Raw genomic sequence first — 19,984 nt, 5'->3', positions numbered from 1 at the left:
GAAAGACAGTACTTTATTTGTCCCTGAGTGAAATTTAACGTCTTACAGAAGCTCAATAACCATATATCACATGACAAACAAAAAAACCCTTTCTCAAAAACACAAATGACTAAAAAGGAAAGAAAACTAAAAAGAAAGATAAACTCTTGAGCTGGCTGAAGATTAAAGAAAGACTTGCCTGTCCGATGTCTTGTGTTGGTCATACCAAGACAGAATGTAAAAAGACAGGCTGATCTCACCATTCACAGAAAACATTGGCATAACGATGACTCTGTGACCTAACACATCGATTAGATGTCAAAATGTAAAGAGTTTACAATACTTGGAAACTTTAAAACTGCTAAAAAGTCATGAGAGAGTTGTGCTATCGCTCAACCTCTGTGATTCCTTGTAGTGTAATATGGCCTCCTCAAGGTCACAAGATCCAGCAGCAGCACTTGCTAAGTTTGACATACCCTTTCAACTCATGGTTAGGTAATGTGTCACCAGAATTAGTTTAAAATAATGCAGCTAGCATGGGGGGTGATGGTCAGGTGAGCCGTCAGGAAACATCTATGCATCAAATTTCATTCCAACTCTATCGATGATGTAAGGCCTACAAGTGAGCAACGTGCAAATTGAGCCCTCACTTGTGGCCTAATATATAACTCTTGGTGTAAAATTCACTCTAAAACATGGCATACAGACAAAAGTGGAAGTTCCATGCACTTCCCCTTTATAAAGCCCAGCAAACGTGACATTTAACACACTTGCATGTGCCTGTGACTACAGCCCCACCCCAACTCCTCCCAGAATTTTGCATATTTTAATATGCAAATCAATATAAATAGCACTTTTTCTTCAGACCACCGTCTGCCGATCCTAATGTGATGTGGGAGACCTTCTGTGACATGAACCTGAAGGTTGCTAAGGGTTGTGTTGGTGTTACTGGTGTTCCCAGAAGGAGGCGTTTCATCTCGCAGGGTACCCTGGATATCATCGAGAGGAATTGCAGCCCATGGGTCAATGGCAACTCTGGTCTGTACCAGGAACTGAGAAGGGTGGCTGCAAGGGCAGATAAAGAGGTGTATGTTAGAGGAATCTGTGAGCAAGTAACACACCATCTGTGGTCTAGCGACCCACGTCCTGCTTATAGAGGAATTGAAGTATTACGCACATCTGAATTTATTCTTCGAAGAGTTACAGTCAGGGCGGCTGATGAACAGTCCTTACAGATGACATTGCAGTTGTGACCCGCTGGGCTGGCTACTTTGAGCCGTTGTTCAAGGCTGACTGATCCTTTGGCTAGGGCATTAGATATCTCTAGGTCCACGGTTCTTGAGGCTGATCCTCCAGTTAGCTATGAACTACCCAATCTCACTGAGATTGCACAGGTGGTGAACCAGGTGAAGGGGGGGAAAAAAGGCTGTAGGGATCTGTGGTATCCAGGGTAAACTTCTCCAGGCTGGTGGTAAGGCTGCCCTCCTGGCATTGCAAGCCATCTTTGCTTCCATTTGGGCAACCGGAATCACCCCAACTGACTGGAAAATGGCATCTGTCGTCCCTTTCTGGAAAGGGAAGGGTGATCACCTGGACTGCAGCAACTACAAGGGGATAACACTGCTCACTGTGCCAGGTGAGGTCCTTGATGGGTTGTTCTCAATAGGATCCATGATCACTTGCTCACCTACCAGAAACCGGAATAGTCTGGTTTTACGCTTAAGAAGTCTACCATCGACCGCATCCTGGCACTGAGGATTGTCATGGAGCGCAAACACGAATATCGGTTTCTTTGCAGCCTTGGATCCCTTTGAGGTTGCTGGATATCATGGCTGCCCTGTACACTGGTACGGTGAGTGCTGTGTAGAGTGGAGGCAGAACCCCTGTGTTTTTCCCAGTTGATTCTGGGGTTTGTCAGGGGTGTGTTCTTGATCCTCCCTGTTCAGTGCTTGTATGGACTGGGTGTTGGGCAAGGTCGTGGAGTCCAGCGGCTGTGGGGCATCTGTTGGTGAAGAAAGATTCACAGATCTTGACTTTGCTGACAATGCTGTGATCTTCGCAGAGTCAATGGAGGCTCTGATCGGGGCTCTTCAGAGACTGAATGAGGAAGAGTGTATGGGCATGCGAGTTCCCTGAGGGTGATCCAGCTTGTAAGATCCTCATTGTTGGAGACTCGAGTGGCTGGACCAGGCCAAGGAGTCGCCCACGTAACACCTGGCTGCGACAGATAGAGGGTCATTTCCGGAGGGTGGGATTGGACTGCGTGTCTGCTTGGGGGGTTGCCAACCGGATCCTGAGTTGCTTCATCGTGTAGTGGGTGCGGCAAAACTCTGTACCAGTGCATGCTCCCCAACTTGACTTGAGACAATATTACAATAGCGGACCCCTGTGAACATGAATCCATGTGATGATTATGCTGCTGCGCACACACCTCTGCCTTGGAAACCGCCAAGTTACCTACTGGCTGTGTGCTGAAAGACGTTGTCCTAGTCATAAAATGCAATAGGGGATGGTGTAAGAGATGTGGCTAATTAATTTAGGAATATAAGGGCTGTACTATGTGATACTGACTGCAAATTAAATGAACTGGTTAAAAAATAAATGCTGCATCTGATTACCGCTTTCTACATTCTGCTAATTACATTCAAACAAAGTTGTAACACTGTCTGAAGCACAATGCAAAAAACTTTCTGTGGACTATAGAGTAGCACATTAATAGACTGTAAATGCTTTCTATTTACATAACCAAATTCATTCCCTGAAGGCGCCTTTATAGTGTAGCATCAGCTCCAAGCGCCACAACAGATCGATTCTCTGCTCTTCACATGGGCTCATTTCTGGTGACTCGCTTTCCATAAAAGGACTGCTTATCTTTTGCTGCACTAGTTGTAAAAAGCCCCTTCAACTGTGCAGAGCTGATGTTTTTATAGGTTCTCCAGCTATATATGATGTAATCCCAGCTCATTCTTTTGGTTGGCTGGCTGATGGTCTTGCCCAGTGCCATTGCAATAGCAATTAAGGTGGAGTTGACTGCTCCAATTACATTTGGAAAACCAGATGTTGCTGCGAATTACGCTTTCATGTTTCCTAGTTTAACCACAGTGTAAGGAAATTTTATAGATCTGGATGACAAACGAATAATATCATCCTATACAGCTGGTATGGCATGACTCAGTGATAACAGAGAGATACACGTTGAAAAGGTCCTGTGGCTAAAAACTTGAGAGTGTACAGAACCTGCAAAGGAGCAGGTAGAGCACAATTTCTCCAAGTCTGCTCCTTGGAAATCGAAATTGACTTAGAAACCAGTCATCTTTATCTATAAATACACGCTCTCTTCTAATTCTTCCATTTTTGATGTCTTCTAACAACACTAAAGCAGCTATGGTAGTTGGAATAGTTTGGCCATTCCGTGCACCATTATATTGTTACAGAATGATTACAATCAAGTAAATAAAATTTGTAAACGACATGCAATTAGTTTCAGTGTATTTGATAAAATCCGCATCACAGATGTGAATCTAAAAAAGAAAAGTAGACCACAGAAACAGTAGCACTGCTTTGACACTGGGTGCCGCTAGTTTGCACAACTAAGCAGAAAAGTACGTATGCAAGGAGGGAGGCTGCCATGACAATGTGTGTGGCTTTACACCAAGTTTAGTTTTTATACATTTCGAAATGTGCATGGAAACATGCGTACGCACCATTTATACACGAGGTACTTGGTCTTGACATGACATTCTACTCATATAGCAGCTAAGGCCAAAGGTCTTTTTTTCTTATACTTTGAATTTCATTGGGAAATAATTGCAAACTGGCCAAATGCTTTCTTCTAGGATAAGAGCAGACAACATACATTCCCTTTTAAAAGATGACACAAGCAGAAATGTGCAACACCTGGAGACCTCTATCAATCTGCACATTTTGTTCTATGTCATCTTTGGCATTAGAATCATTTTAATGTTAATACTACTTGTTTTTCCAAGTTGAACTGAAACAGGCGAGTGACAAAAGTCGTCACTTCTAATCACAACTCACACATTTTCCAAATGTATTACTGCAGTTGTTAATCACAATCACTCCAATAATCACAAAAGCAATCTGACCCTGAGTGAGAAGAATCCAGAGTAGGTTTTGAACAAGGGTGATATTGACTCACTGGGTTCACTTTAAGTCGAGACCAAAAGAAAGTGACTGCACTGCGCTGTATCCCTTTGAATATGTAATACTGGCCTTTATCGCCGAGCTCTGCGGTGCTACTAGTGTGTTCAAGTTACAGGTCAAATCAGTTGCCACGTATCAAAGCATCACACAGCATTGCTTGCCCCGAGTTGTTAAATTGGCCTTAAGACTGGGATTCTACTGGCATCATCCCAGAGCAGGTTTCATCAGTTACAGACTCAAGCCTGACCTAAAAAAGTGTGAGGCAGTGAGAACACATTCTAAACATGGATGATGTCATTAAATTGAGACATTGGCAAGCAAAAAACAATTAAAAACTGTCCCAAGGACCAGTAACTCAGCTGGTCTGTGGAAAACGAGAACTCTAATGGTCTTTGTGAGTGTTCAGTAAATCTCTACACATATTGTAATAAATGACTGATGCGAACATATGAGTGTAAAAAAATACAAATGTGATCACAGAAAATAAAGCCATAAACCTACATTTTGCAAATTACAGTGGCACTGACCAGAAAGCAGGAGACAGAGCTGGAGGTAGCAGTGTTAAAGATGCCAAGATTTGCACTGGGCGTGATGAGGATAGACAGGATTAGAAATGAGTACATTAGAGGATCAGCTTAAGTTGGACGGTTAAGAGAGAAAGTAAGAGGGGCGAGATTGCACAGGTTTGGACATGTGCAAAGGAGAGATGATGAGTACATTGGGAGAAGGATGTTAAGGATAGAGATGCTAGGAAAAAGGAAAAGAGGAAGATTTATGGATGCGGTGAAAGAGGACATGTAGGTGAAGGGTGTAACACAGCAAGATGCAGAGGACAGAAAGATATGGAAAAAGATGATCTGCTGTGGCAACCCCTAATGGGAGCAGTCGAAAGAAGAATACAAGATTTCTAACCATTAAAATAATTACATTTTAAATTCACGTATACCAAAACTGTATCAAGGGAGACAGATTCCTACTGCCGCGGCATACAGTGCAATGCCCAAGTCATTTGAAGAAAGCAGTAACACCATGAACAAATGAGTATGACATGAAGACAACATGCAAGCTACACAGACAGTACCTGTGCTAGGATATGAAGCAAGGACTCTGGAGGTGGCATTGTTCCATTATTGTAATCCAAAATGATATAATGTGTTGATTGCTGACTTTCACAGTGTCTTTGTAACACATTATTGTACCTGCTATGTCTTCACTTCTTTGGAATGGCGTTTTTGTATTATGTTTGTGCTTTTTGAATGGCGCAGCGTAGTGTGTAGACACCAGGGAGTGTTTCAGCTCCCCAAACACCCAACACAAGCAGGCATGGACTCAAGTAAATGTAATAAGTACAATTATCTGCACAATAAAGCACTCTTTTCTTTCTTCTTTCTCTAAATTTTATTGCCTCCACTCCACCTCACAAGCTTCATCAATCTTTCACCCAACTCTGGGTCATTAATGCAAGGTAGGCAGCTCTTTTTATGTACCATCCAGGAGTATTTCCAGTTATTCATACACGTGGTTCAAATGCACTTCTGGGTGAGGTTCAAGCCCCAGAAAATAGGGCTCTCCAGTCCCTGCAGCACCCACAAAGCTCAACAGGGCTGAGCCGATGAATTCCATATCCCATGATGCTCTGTGGGAATCTGAGGCACCACTGCAACCAAGGGGAACTGCCATGTAGTGATCCAGGGGAGAGAACAGCCTGTGCACACACTCTCCCCCTTTCCTTACATTTTGAGGGTATCCTGGCCAGTTAAGGATGGTGACTGTCCCTCACAAGTGTTACTGTTTTTTAAATGACTCCAATTGTCAATCATAATATATATATCCATGCTTTGGGCTTATTCTTAGTTTTGATTTACCAAGAATCTCTTCCCAAGGTTTATATTTGGATTCCAGCTATATTGAACATGTAATTCTCTACTACCATCTTGCTTTCTAAGGTTACATGACCACAACAGGCAGGGCATTTGCCCAATCAGACATGACATAAAGTGGATATAGAAAAGAATCACCCCCTTCGAAATATTCCCATTTTTTAGGCTTTTTAGCCTTAAATAAAAACACACACAAAAATATTTCTTCCCAGCTTTACTTATTCAACGCAACCTATAACATCCAAATGAAAGATATCATAGCCACAGTTCAGAAAAATTTTAAAAAAATCAAAAACAAAGACATAATGAGATTAATAAAGGATCATCCCCAATGTCAGTATTTTGTTTAACCACCTTTTGCTTTAATGACAGCCTTGAGTCTGTTGGAAAACCTCTCTATCAGCTTTCCATATCTAGATTGAGCAATATTTGCCCACTCTTCTTTACAGAACTGTTCAAGTTCAGTCAAATTCGATGGTGAGCGTTGGTGGACTGCCGTTTTCAAACCTTTTCACAGATTTTCAATGGGGTATAGGTATGAGCTCTGACTGGGCCACACAAGGACATTCACTTTTTTCTCCTTCAGGCACTTCGTGGTCAATTTTACTGTGTGCTTCGGATTGTTGTCGTGTTGAAAGGTAAACATTCTGCCCATCTTCAACTTTCTGGCAGAGGGTAGCAGGTTTTCCTCAAGAATTTGATGGTATTTTGCCCCATCCATTTTTAGTTCTACCCTAACGAGAGCCCCAGGGCCTGCGGCAAGGAAACACCCCCACAACAGGATGCTGCCACCACCATGCTTTACTGTAGGTATGAAGTGTTGTTGATGGTCAGCTGCATTGGATTTCCAGCAGGTGTACAGTTTGATATTGAGGCAAAATAGTTCGATTTTGGTCTCATCTGACCATAAGACTTTTTTCCACTTGGCATCAGAAAGCTCAAACGAATGTGGCCTTTCTTGAGAAGTGGCTTTTTCCTTGCAACCCTCCCGAATAAGCCACAATTGTGCAGCGCTTGTGAAACTGTTGTCACATGCACACAATGATCACGCTTTACCATAAAATCCTGTAACTCCTTCAAATTGGCCATTGGCCTCTTGGTAGCCTCTCTTACCAGTTTCCTCCTTGCTCTTCCATCCATTTTGGAGGGGGGGTGCAGATCCAGGGAGGGCCCTAGTAGAACCAAACATTTGCCACTTCTTTATTATGGACTTTACTGTGCTCCTTGGGATTGATAAAGCCTTCAAGATTTTTTTTTTCCCCCCGTCTCCTGGCCTTTTGTCTGTCCGCAACTCTATCCCTGAGATCTTTTAAAAATGGCTTGCCACCCATAGTCAGTTGTTTCCTGTCAGTTGCACTACCAAGCAAATTCTTCAAGAACAACTGTTTTTATGCTTCACTAAATCACACCGATTACAGTTGATCACAAGTGGAAGCCAGTAAGCATGATCTGCAATGGAAATGATGGTTACTTACACCTGATTAAGTTTACAAATATTGTTTAGTAGGAGGATAATCCTTTATTAATCTCAGTATTTCTTGTTTTTAAAAATTCTTCTTAACTGTAGCTGTGATATCTTTTCACTTGGATGTTATAGATTGCTTTGTGTGAGTAAAGATGGAAAAATATTGGTTTGTGTGTTTTCATTTAAGACTGTAAAGCAAAAAAATATATATATTTCGAAGGGGGTGATTCTTTTCTATACCCACTGTATATATTTACATTTACAATTTTCTTTGTAGATGCTTTTATCTAAAACAATTTAAAAATAAGGTCAACATAATCGAGTAAACGTCAACCTGGAGGAGCAAATGACACAAGACAATTATAGTCACAAGCGAACAGCCTAGAACAAAATACAAGCTTGTTACAATTCCCAGATTATAAAAACCCTTAAAAAGCCACCATCAGTTAGACAGAAATTCACAAGTGAGTCTTCAAAACACTGCTTCAAAAACAGTGGGCAGGTGGGCAGCTTGTTCCACGAGCCAGAAGCTACAAATGAATTTATCAGAACTGAGATTTGATACCACTCAGAGATGACATCACCAATAGCTGTTCATCAGCAGACCCAAGTAGGCATGAAGGAACATGGGATACATGCCTCTTTATACATAGGCGCTAATCCAATGACTACTCTTTAGGCAATCATCATGGATTTAAACTTAATATGTACTGCTACAGGCAGCCAATACAGTGATATGATGAGAGAAGTGACATGTGCGCTCCTCAGCTGGTTGAACTCTTGTAGTGAAAATCCATCCATCCATTATCCAACCCACTATATCCTAACCACAGGGTCACGGGGGTCTGCTGGAGCCAATCCCAGCCAACACAGAGGGCAAGGCAGGAAACAAACCCCTGGCAGGGCGCAAACACGCACGCACACACACACACCAAGCACACTCTTGGGACAATTTAGGATTGCCGATGCACCTAACCTGCATGTTTTTGGGACTGTGGGAGGAAATCTGAGTACCTGGGGGAAACCCACACAGACACAGGGAGATCATGAAAACTCCACGCAGGGAGGACCCGGTAAACAAACCCGGGTCTCCTAACTGTGAGACAGCAGCGCTACCCACTGTGCCACCCAAGTGTAAATCCCTTAGTGGATAATCTACATTTTTAAAGTTCATTAATAGTGCAGTTAACTTAATTCTAAAAAGGCCATAACATTAGCATTGATTTTTGCCTGCCTTTTGATGACATATTGCCTAGATTTTATCAACTCCTGGTTACTTTTCTCACAATAAACCCCAGACTCCTATTAGAATCCCTAACAGTAGTTTTGCCAACACCAAATTTCAACTACAAAGCTTGTCAAGTTTTTTCACTACAATGTAGCACTTTGACTTTAATGCTTAAACCAATCACTTGACTTTCTTTAAATTGCTAAACTATCATCATATTTGTAGACAGTCTATCACTCCCCTTTCAAAATCAACCATACTCTTACCTTGGTATCCATAATGAATTGTTGGTTTGCAAAACTTTGACTGCATTTTACTTGCCACATTACTTTAAAGCAAAAATATGACCATTTTTTAACTGAAACCAAGACGTACATCTTAGGTAGATAGATAATATGGTCTGAACACACACCAGAATGACTAAAAAAATATATATCAGAAAATGTAAATGAAAGATAGATAGATACATAGACAGACAGACAGAATGGTCTGAATACACACCAGAATTACTTTAAAAAAATCTCAAAATTAAAATGAAGGAAAACTTCTGACTTGTCAGTAACAGTGAGGCACTATACAAACATATTGCCGTTGGTATAAATGAGCCCCAGTACCTTTTCGAAACACTTCTACGGAATAATCCGTTAGCTGAAAGTGTTTAGTATTAGAGAGAGGAGGTATGAAACTCTGTTCATAATGGCACTCAGTTTTGTTTTTATTCTCTTCTTTGCTATGATTACCAAGGTGTTCAGAGTGTATCCCATCCCATAACTGAGCTTCCCTATTAATTAGCTTGCTGATTCAGTTGGCCGCTCTTGAAGTGACGTTACCACCTCAGCACACGATATTGGCCATCTCTGAGTTGTAGAAGATGTGAAGGATGTCACTAACACATTAAAAAAATGCAACCTCCCAAGAAAAAAAGAGCCTGCACTGTATCCTCTTTGTTACGAGACCAGTCCAACCTGTCATTGGTGTGGACCCCCAAATACTAATCTTTAAATCTCCAAAAAGATTTGAAATAAAGGGCCTAGTGAGGTAGTTACAGCAAACATGCAGCCATTATGTAACACGGGCCTGGGTGAGCTTCCTTGGCAACTGAACCATTACCTAATGCGAAGTACGAAATAAATAGTAATTCCTATTTGATCAAATTCTTAAAATCCTTAGTATAGCATTATAAAAAACATTAGTGCACACCTGAATGAATACATGCGTTTTGCAATCTAAAAGACATTTTGATCTAAACCGTTTTTTTACAATCTTTTTAAAATCCCCAATATTCATTTAGAACTTCAGTAATTTTGCCTAATTAACATGAGGGAATCTTTAAAGTTTAATCTGTAAAATTCTTTTACTCAATGATATGATTGAGCCAATTAGTTCTGTTGTGACAAGGCAGAGTGGGTATAGATAGCAACTTTAATGAGCAGGCCATTATTTCTGGTTGCAGTAGTCCATAATATGTCAAGAACAGCTCCACATAGCAAAAAGAAATGAAAGTCCATCATTACTCTAAGAAATTAAGGTCAGTCAATCCATAAAATTTCAAGAACTTTGTAGCTTCTTCAAGTGTAGTCACAATAAAACCATCATGTGCTGTGACTAAACCAGCTGTCATGAGGGACTGACACAGGAAAGGCAGACCAATAGTCACTGCTACAGTATAAAATGCATCTATGACTGAGTCACCAGCCTCAGAAATCACCAATGAACTGAACCTCGCATTACAGCCCAAATTAATGCTTCACAGCTTCCAAATCAACTGTTCAGAGAAGACTACGTGAATTAGTTCTTCTTGGTAAAATTTGCTGCAAATAAACCACTATTTGCTCTTTTGATTTAACTGGCATATTCTGGGTTCACAGTTTGGACAGTATTTCCAAAAAATTGTAGAAATATTGGAGCACAAGTTTTTACAGCCAGAAGAACTTTTGACAAAAAAAAGGAGTCACGTCCGTTACCTTTGGTTTTAAAAGGTCAGATGTGGACCATTATGTTCAAATCTGTGAATACTGTTTCTATACTACTGGATAATATTGCAAGCCAAGTTGTACTTGTTTTATTTTATTTTCGATACTGTGTAATGTACCTGGGTACTGTGTAATAGTGTGATGAAATGTTGACTTTATTCTTGACATTTCCACTTTAATCTCGCCGTTTATGTCGATTTTGATTTGAGACAACTCATAAATCAGCCTACACATAAAGCAGGTCATACATTAGACTTAGTGATTACTAAAGGACTGAAAGTTGATATAAAACAGATCATTGATATTGGTCTATCAGACCATTTTCTTCTACTTTTTAATATAGAAATAATGATAAAAAACACTCATGAGAAGCATATTGTTAAAAAACGCTTCTTTGATTCGGCAGCAGCTTTAAAACTTACAAACATTTTAAGCAATCAGTCCGTTTATAGTGCCAGCTATAATAGCGAGGACAATGTAAATAGTAAGGTGGAAAGATTTAATTCTAAAGTGAGAGCTGCTGTTGACATAGTTGCACCTGAAAAGACAGTGAAAAAATCTTCTAGCATTGTTATACCATGGAAGACCCAAAGAGTGTCTGATTTAAAGAGAACATGTCGTAGAGCTGAGCGTCAATGGAGGAAGACTAAACTTACTATCCACCACGAAATATTAAAAGTCAAAATAACAGAATACAATAACACTGTCCGTCTTGAGAGACGCTGCTATTTCTCCAAGATTATAAATAACAATGCTAGTAATCCCAGAGTCTTATTTTCAACAATTGATCGCCTACTAAACCCAGGTAGCTCAAAGGAATGCCTCCTAAGTGCTTCCAGTGAAACCTGTGAGGCTGTCGCTGTATTTTTCAATCAAAAATTAATGATATTAGAAATAACATAGTATATCTCCCCAACACTAAGGATCCCCTAAACCCCAACATCCTGTTATAAACAAATTAAACTCTTTCACTAGGATAGATTTACCTGATTTACAAAAATAATATCTCAATTAAAACCCTCCACCTCGCCCTTGACCCGATACCAACAAGGTTTTTCAAAGAAGTATCAGGCGCTAATTGATAATGTTCTGACATAGTAAATTGTCACTAGATACTGGGGTCTTCCCAGACTGTCTTAAGACTGCTGTAGTTAAACCCCTACTTAAGAAACATAATCTTGACCCTCGCTCTTGAAAATTTTAGACCCATCTCTAACCTGCCTTCTTAAGTAAAGTTCTGGAGAAGGCAGTCATTTTGCAGTTAAATGACCACCTAAATAAACATGCTATTCTTGATAAATTTCAGTCAGGTTTTAGAACAAATCACAGCACAGAAACTGCACTGTTAAAGTAGTAAATGACTTGCGGGTAAATGCAGACAGAGGCCATTTATCTGTTCTCATCCTCTTAGATCTGAGTGCTGCATTTGACACCATTGATCACAACATTCTTAGAAATCGCCTTAGTCAATGGGTGGGCCTCTCTGGCAGTGTCTTAAATTGGTTTGAATCCTACCTGACAGGGAGAAAATATTTTGTTAGTTGTGGGAATTACAACTCAAGACACATGATATCCAATATGGTGTTCCACAAGGCTCTATCCTGGGTCCGCTGTTATTCTCAATCTACATGCTTCCGTTAGGTCAGATTATCTCAGGGCACAACGTGAGCTACCACAGCTATGCTGATGACACACAGCTGTACTTATCAATAGCACCTGATGACCCTGATTCTATTGATTCACTAACACAATGTCTGACTAGTATCTCAGAATGGATGAATAGTAATTTTCTCAAGTTAAATAAAGAGAAAACTGAAATTTTAGTGATCAGCAATAATGGATACAATGAGGCTATTAGAAATAAACTGGATACATTAGGATTAAAAGTCAAGACGGAGGTAAAAAGCTTAGGGGTGATTGTTGACTGTAATCTGAATTTTAAATCACATATTAATCAGATCATTAGGACAGCATTTTTCACTTAAGAAACATAAGTAAAGTTAGACCTCTTATATCACTGAAAGATGCTGAGAAATTAGTTCACGCGCTTGTTTTCAGTCGACTAGATTACTGTAATGCACTCCTCTCAGGACTACCCAAAAAGATATAAATCGCTTGCAACTAGTGCAGAATGCAGCTGCTAGAATCCTAACTAGGAAAAGAAAATCAGAACACATCACACCAGTTTATGTCACTACACTGGTTACCTGTGTCATTCAGAATTGACTTTAAAATTCTGCTTATGGTTTATAAAGCCTTAAATAATCTCCCCCATCTTATATATCGGAATGTCTGACACCTTATATTCCAAATCGTAACCTCAGATCCTCAAATGAGTGTCTCCTTAGAATTCCAAGAACAAAACTTAAAAGAAGTGGTGAGGCGGCCTTCTGCTGTTATGCACCTAAAATCTGGAATAGCCTGCCAATAGGAATTCGCCAGGCTGATACAGTAGAGCACTTTAAAACACTGCTGAAAACACATTACTTTAACATGGCCTTTTTATAACTTCATTTTAATCGTAATTTAACTTAATCCTGATACTCTGTATGTTCAATTCATCATAACAACTATTCATGGTGGCTCTAAAATCGGTACTGACCCCTACTCTCTTTTCTGTTTCTTTTCTGGTTTCTTTGTGGTGGTGGCCTGCACCACCTCCACCTACTCAAAGCTTCATGATGCTCCAACAATGATGGACGGATTAAAAGGAAGAAGTCTACGTGACCATCATCATCATCAAGCCCTTCCGTGAGAACCCTAAATCCAAAGAGGACTGTTTCATTTATGTTAGGTAGAATGCCCAGAGGGGACTGGGCGGTCTCATGGTCTGGAATCCCTACAGATTTTATTTTTCTCCAGCCGCCTGGAGTTTTTGTTTTTCTGTCCCCCCTGGCCATTGAACCTTACTCTTATTCGATGTTAATTAATGTTGATTTATTTTGTTTTATAATTATGTCTTTCATTTTTCTATTCTTTAATATGTAAAGCACTTTGAGCTACTGTTTGTATGAAAATGTGCTATATAAATAAATGTTGTTGTTGTTGTTGAGATTAAAGTCAACATGTTGATTTTAATCTCATAATTTGTCATTAAAGTAGAACATCGTAAACTAAACTTCATCTTAAAATGAATATTTAATTTACTAGATTTTCTCAAACCCCATCATAAGTTATATAGCACATTAAATGCTTTGTGTTAATTAAGTGTTCCCCAAGTCATGTTAATCGCTACATGCTTCTTAAACTGACTTCCTCTTGCACCAATAGGAGGCGCAGGCAGCACACAGAATACATTAATTTCATGATATTCCTGCTTCCTGAACATTTAGAATGATGCATTAAAGCATGCATTAATCATGTGGGGGCACATTGGCATGGAGGTTGCACTGCTGCCTCACAGCAAAGGGGTCTCGGGTGTTCCATGCCTTGAATTTGCATGTTTTTCTGGTGAGTTTACTCGGCATGCTTCAGTTTCCTTTCAAAGTCATGTAGGATGTGGGGTTTTGTTATGCTATATTGACCCTGCTAGAGTATGTATTGCTCGTACCTGCATTACCGCCACAGTACCATGCATGTTTAATACCTGCTTTAATGTATTTCATCCTGAAAATGATATCAAGTATATATCTTAGCATTCTAAATTTTCAGAGAGCAGGAATATCATGAAGTAAATGTATTAGGTGCGGTGATCACTACCTGCGCCTCCTCTTAGTGTAGAGGAAGTCAGTTTAAGAAGCGCGTAGTGATTAACAACTAGGTCAGGGAAAACACTTAACACAAAGTGTTTAATGTGCTACATTAATTTATGATGGGGTTTGAGAAAATCTAGTAAATTAAACATTGAATTTAGGATTAAGTTAAGTTTATGACATTCTACTTTAAATTATAAAATAAAACTATGAGAATAAAGTGGAAATGTTGACTTTAATCTCAACATAAGCGGCAAGATTAAAATGGAAATGTTGAGAATAAAGTCAACATGTCGACTTTATTCTCAACATAAAAATTTTTTTTGTCTTTCCTGTGTCTGTATTTTTTTTCTTCACCGTATACAATTCCGTAGGGCTATACCACAAATAGCATTATAAATGCAAGTTGCAGTTTTATTATTTATGCATATAGCTTAGCTTGAAGCAAGGTCCATATTAATGCAATTTGCCTAAATGACGGTTCAGTTGGTAAAGATGTCATCACCAAGTTGCACTTATTTTATTTTATTTTTATTTGGTGAATACTGTGTAATGCTCCTGGGTTTGAAGTTTTGAAGTAACAGTATTATTTACTGGAAGTTGCACTATTATTTATTAGTTTAAATATTATGCAGTTTAATGATGGGAAAGTTGTTTAAAAGGTCACATTAATGTGTCAGTGGACAGAGATCATTAACGTTAACAGAAAGTGTAGTTGGTTTATAAAACATATTTACTGTTTATTCCTTTTCTAAGACATGTTCGGTGCAATACAACCTTTGACAAGCACCTCTGGATATTTTACTAAGTCTAAATGCCTCTTTGGATGGTTGAAAATATGTTGTCAAAATTTTACTTTAATTTGTTTGCAACATTTCTTCAAAAAAGGCTCTATATTTTGACTGCAACTATAATGCAATGTGATTACTTCTCTTCATTAGTGAAAACTATCACTTCATGGGGCCATGCAAACCTGTATTAATACTTGCATGCACATTAAAATATTTTTTGTACAATGCTCAAGACAGTGGAATTGGTTATTCTTAGCCAGTCTACTGAAGTAATTGCAGTGGAAAATGTGGTTAACATCCACTCATGCATGGGAAAAAATACCGTCTAATACCGTGAAACTGGTATAATTTTGAAAAATACTGTGATATACAATTTTGGTCATACCGCCCAGCACTAGTTCATGGGTACTATTTGCATCTTTAAATGATATCCAATGGACAGCATAATCTACCTAAGTAGCCATTAGTTTGCAAAGTGGTATTAATACTGGTAATGGAAATAAGGGGGGTGAGGATGCTGAAACACTCAGTTTACAATGAGCTATTTAGACTTGTGTGGGCCATAAACAAAATTCATCACCTGTGCTTCCCAGTTGCATCGAGTACCGATTGTGGTAGGTAGAATATTTTACACCCACAATTTAACCTTAAGATGGCAAGGGAAATTTTGTCTAGTCAGAAGCATTATCACACAACAAGAGAAACATGCTACTAGAGTGTCACCTTCCCATTTCAGTGCATTCTTATGAAGTTCTGGTTAGACTTTTTGGCATAACATGAAGTTGCAGTAGATTTGTTACTTGATCAGCAAAAAAGGAATAAATTATTTTGTTTGTGAAAAGAAAAAATGGCAAACCAAACTATTACATACGTAACACTTCACTCCAAATGTACATTATAAAAATTGCATTTCTGATTGACCAGATTATATATTTTTCGCAATTGAAAAATATCAAAGATCAGTATCAACTCAGTAGTCAGAATTCTGGTAGCTTTTACTGGAATTCACTCACTGACGGTGGTGCCTGAGAGTGGTGGCAGGTTGCATGTTGATTAGCATATAGAAGAAAGAATTTCACTGTACAGTACTCTTAAATGTAATGACCTTAATAACTTCCACCAGAAGTGCTTACTAGATTTTTGTGAATGCCACAAGCCAATATTAAATCAGTCCATGAGGAAACAGCAAACAATCTCCAATTAATGTTATCAGTTAATTGATATGATCATGTTCACTCAGATATCCCCCATCTGGTCATTAGATGGGATGAGTAAATCCTGTTCACATCAATGGCTATTTGTGCGGACACACTGCATATCACCCCACAGGTGGTCATTAGATAGCGAATGTCTACCCAGCGACTATGTCACACTTATATTAATTAGATGACACTTAGTATGCCTGTCCCACAGGTGATTATATCATGGAGAAGGCAGCATGTACTCTACACAGGTCATCACCGGCGCTCCATTACTACTGTCCATATTAGACACCCCCATCTCCAGCACTTAAGGAGGGTGCCTGCACTGCAGGGATGTAGGGGGTCTCTGTCATCTCCTCATTAACTGATGAATGTCGGCGCATTATCTCTTCCTTTCTACTGACCCTCGTTAATTGTTATGCACGTACCCCACACATGTAATTAAAAGCTCTCGCTGCTTCACATTACCTAGGATTCCATTAAACGCGCGCGAGACTTACGAATACCGGTGGCTTTGCGTTCAGCGACGGAATTCCGCGATATCTCCTTTATGGCCGTCTTTAGGAGGACGGCGACTTTGGCAACCTAACCCCGGGTAACGTCGCTTGGGTGCCAGGCACGTTTTTTCCGTACTGCGAAGGTTGCATTTTCGGTAACCCCCACCAACCAGCTGGATCCTCTTAATGAGACTAACAACTGCATCACCCGCGCTCAAAGGCCAGGCACTCTCAACACAGGACGCTTCGCTGTGCGCATCTTTCACCGGTAAATCAGTGGTGCCCAGTCGCGAGTCCATATTTGTTGTCAAACATTGCCGTCCACGACAGTCCTTACCTTGACTGTTTGCTCGCTCCCTCCGCGCTGTTGGCTTCGGGTGTGGTTAAAGCCCTTGGGATTTGTCTTCTCAGCACCGCAGAGGCTGCACAGTCTCCTTCATGTTGCCTCCCGAACCCCGCGTAGAGCTCACACGGGTTAGCACGCTATTGTTTTCTGCCCGGGCTCTCTGGATGCGTCTACACAAATCGCCCCCTTCGCTCTGTCACCTCGGCATCTCCCGCAGTGACGTCAGTCTCTATCCTCGCAACCACCGGCCGGCGTGCGCGAGTTCGACATAGCAACGGCATTCGCACGTGCGCGCCCACGCGGATGGCTGGCCTAGCCAGCAGGCGCGGTCTGATAATACCAACCCGCGTAACAGCAAAAACGGGCCGCGGCGATTTGTCGACAGCGCAAAGGACTAAGTAGACGTGGCCGACGAACCAAATGAAGTTGAAGACGCTCATCGAGGCAGAGGGGAGCAGGGCGCTTTAACCTTCACATCAAAGCCGTTGCCTTGCATAATAACAGGAGAAAGATATTAACATTAAGGCACGTCACGTTGGAGGGGGCGGGGCAAGGCGTGCATATATTGCGGCGTCTGACGGAAATTAACGGCGCGAGGCGAATTCTCCAGAGAAATAAATGGGCGTGACCGCGTTGAAATCCAACCAATTACACAGCGCTGTGGGAGGGGCTAAATAACCTATGGCAACAGTTGAACGCTCATCGTCTCATTTTCCATATCACGAGTTGTAATAATCAGGCATCCTGCTTTAAAAGAAAAAAATCATTAAGATTAAATGAATCATGAATTCATGTGTAGAATTGTATTTTTGACTGGAATTAATTTTATCTTTTTGTATAGTAAGTTGCACTTCATTATTGTATGATGACTCAATAAAAAATGTAAAATAAAAATAAATAAAATGTAGTTATTAAAACATCTAATTTCTCTATATTTTACAAATATGGCATTATTTTAAACTTTTGTGTACTGTAAACCACCTTCTTCTTTCGGCTGCTCCTGTTAGGAGTTGCCAAAGCGGATCATCTTCTTCCATATCGTCCTTTCTTCTGCATCTTGCTCTGTTACACCCACCACCTGCATGCCTGCTCTCACCACATCTATAAACATTCCATTAGGCCTTCCACTTTTCCTCTTGCCTGGCAGCTCTATCGTTAACATCCTTTTCCCAATATATCCAGCATCTCTCACTTGTGTATTGTAAACCTACTAATAATAATAATATCTGTTACATTAACAAAACATTTTAACCATAACAGCAGACTGAGTATTGATAGACATCTGATTTATACAATGCAGCAGTGCATTGAATTTCACAGGCTGTTTCTCCATTACCTGTAGTCTCATTGAAGAACTCCTCTTGTCCAATGAAATTGACTCCAGAAATTTAGAACCCAGCTGGAGACTTGTTAAAGGTCAACTCCAGAGCAGGATGAAGACCCCCCATCCAGCGCCCCAACCAAAAAGTCCTGCCCTGTAAGTTAGTGCAATGGACAGTCTGAAAAATACTCAGATAGGACCTTTTGACCTCTGTGTAAAGTTTAGGCTCTTTCTCAGTGATGGCCCACATTCCAAAAGCCTTGATTACATTCTAGTCTAGTTTCTAGTCTAGTATGTCCAGATTTGTCCTGCAAATGTCCATCACACACTGCACTTCACATCCAGCAGTACAGTGTAACAGATTGAGCTTGAATTAATTGAGCTTTTCTGGCCACTTGATGCTTGCTACAGTAGCATAAAAAAGCACATGAACCTTTTGGAAATGGTTACATTTATGTATAAATTTTTCTCAAAGTATGGTCTGATATTCATGTAATTTACAACAATGAACAAACACAGTCTAGTTTAACTAATAACACACACTTGTATTTTTCTTGTGTATATAGAACACGGACAGCTTGGAATCATTGAGAGAAAAATTAATTCCCAAATTTTTGAAGGTATCCTACAGTATAATGTCAGAGTGACTGTCCATCAGCTGAAGCTCAATAGAAATTGTTTGATGCAGCAGGACAATGAACCTAAACATCAAAATAAATCAAGTGCAGAATAGCTTCAAAGAATTAAAATCTGCTTTTTGCTGTGGCCAAGTCATAGTCCAGACCTTAACCTAATGGAGATGCTTTGGAATGACGTCAAGAGAGCTGTTCACACCAGACATCCTAAGAATAAGGCTGAGCCGAAGCAGTTCTTTTTTTTATTTATTTATTTATTAATTTTATTACAATCAATACATAGCAATCAAGTTTTAACAAAAAAAAAAAGAATTATGCTAAGAACAGATCGATCCCCACCCTTGAGAGAGAGAGCAAGCCAAACGGTGTAAAATTTAAGGCTTTTAAAATACCTAAATCAACAAATTCTATGTGCTTTATGAAATCATTTCAAAATATTACTGATTAGATCCTGCCATGTTTTGAAAAAGTCTGCACAGATCCTCTAACTGAGTATTTGATTTTTTCCAATTTTAAATAATATAACACATCAGTTTCCCACTGACTTAAAAGAGGAGAGTTTGGGTTCTTCCAGTTTATCAGAATAAGTCTGCGTGCCAACAGTGTAGTGAATGCAATCACAGTTTGTTTGTCTTTCTCCACTTTAAGACCCTCTGGAAGAACCCCAAACACAGCTGATAATGGGTTAGGAGGGATTGTGAGTCCAAGACTGTCTGAGAGGTAATTAAAATTTTTGTCCAGAATAATGTTAATTTGGAGCAGGCCCAGAACATGTGACCTAGTGAGGCTGGGGCTTGGTTGCAACGTTCGC

The 19,984-nt window shown here is 39.9% G+C and overlaps 1 protein-coding gene across 2 annotated transcripts in view; it reads right to left on the bottom strand.

Moving 5' to 3' along the window:
- ttbk2a (tau tubulin kinase 2a) overlaps positions 1-17,909 on the bottom strand; it is a 253,506-nt gene extending 235,597 nt beyond the window's left edge. For both annotated transcript variants that reach the window (XM_039741334.1, XM_039741335.1), the window contains exon 1: positions 17,209-17,909. The gene's annotated coding sequence lies outside the window, so the exon portion shown is untranslated. The remainder of the gene's footprint in view (positions 1-17,208) is intronic.
- Positions 17,910-19,984: the final 2,075 nt, after the last annotated feature.

The sequence above is a fragment of the Polypterus senegalus genome, chromosome 18, assembly GCF_016835505.1.
Source record: "Polypterus senegalus isolate Bchr_013 chromosome 18, ASM1683550v1, whole genome shotgun sequence".
In the NCBI taxonomy this organism is placed as follows: Eukaryota; Metazoa; Chordata; class Cladistia; order Polypteriformes; family Polypteridae; genus Polypterus; species Polypterus senegalus.
The sequence above is the reverse complement of the archived record's forward strand: the minus strand, read 5'-3'. Positions and strand labels throughout refer to the sequence as shown.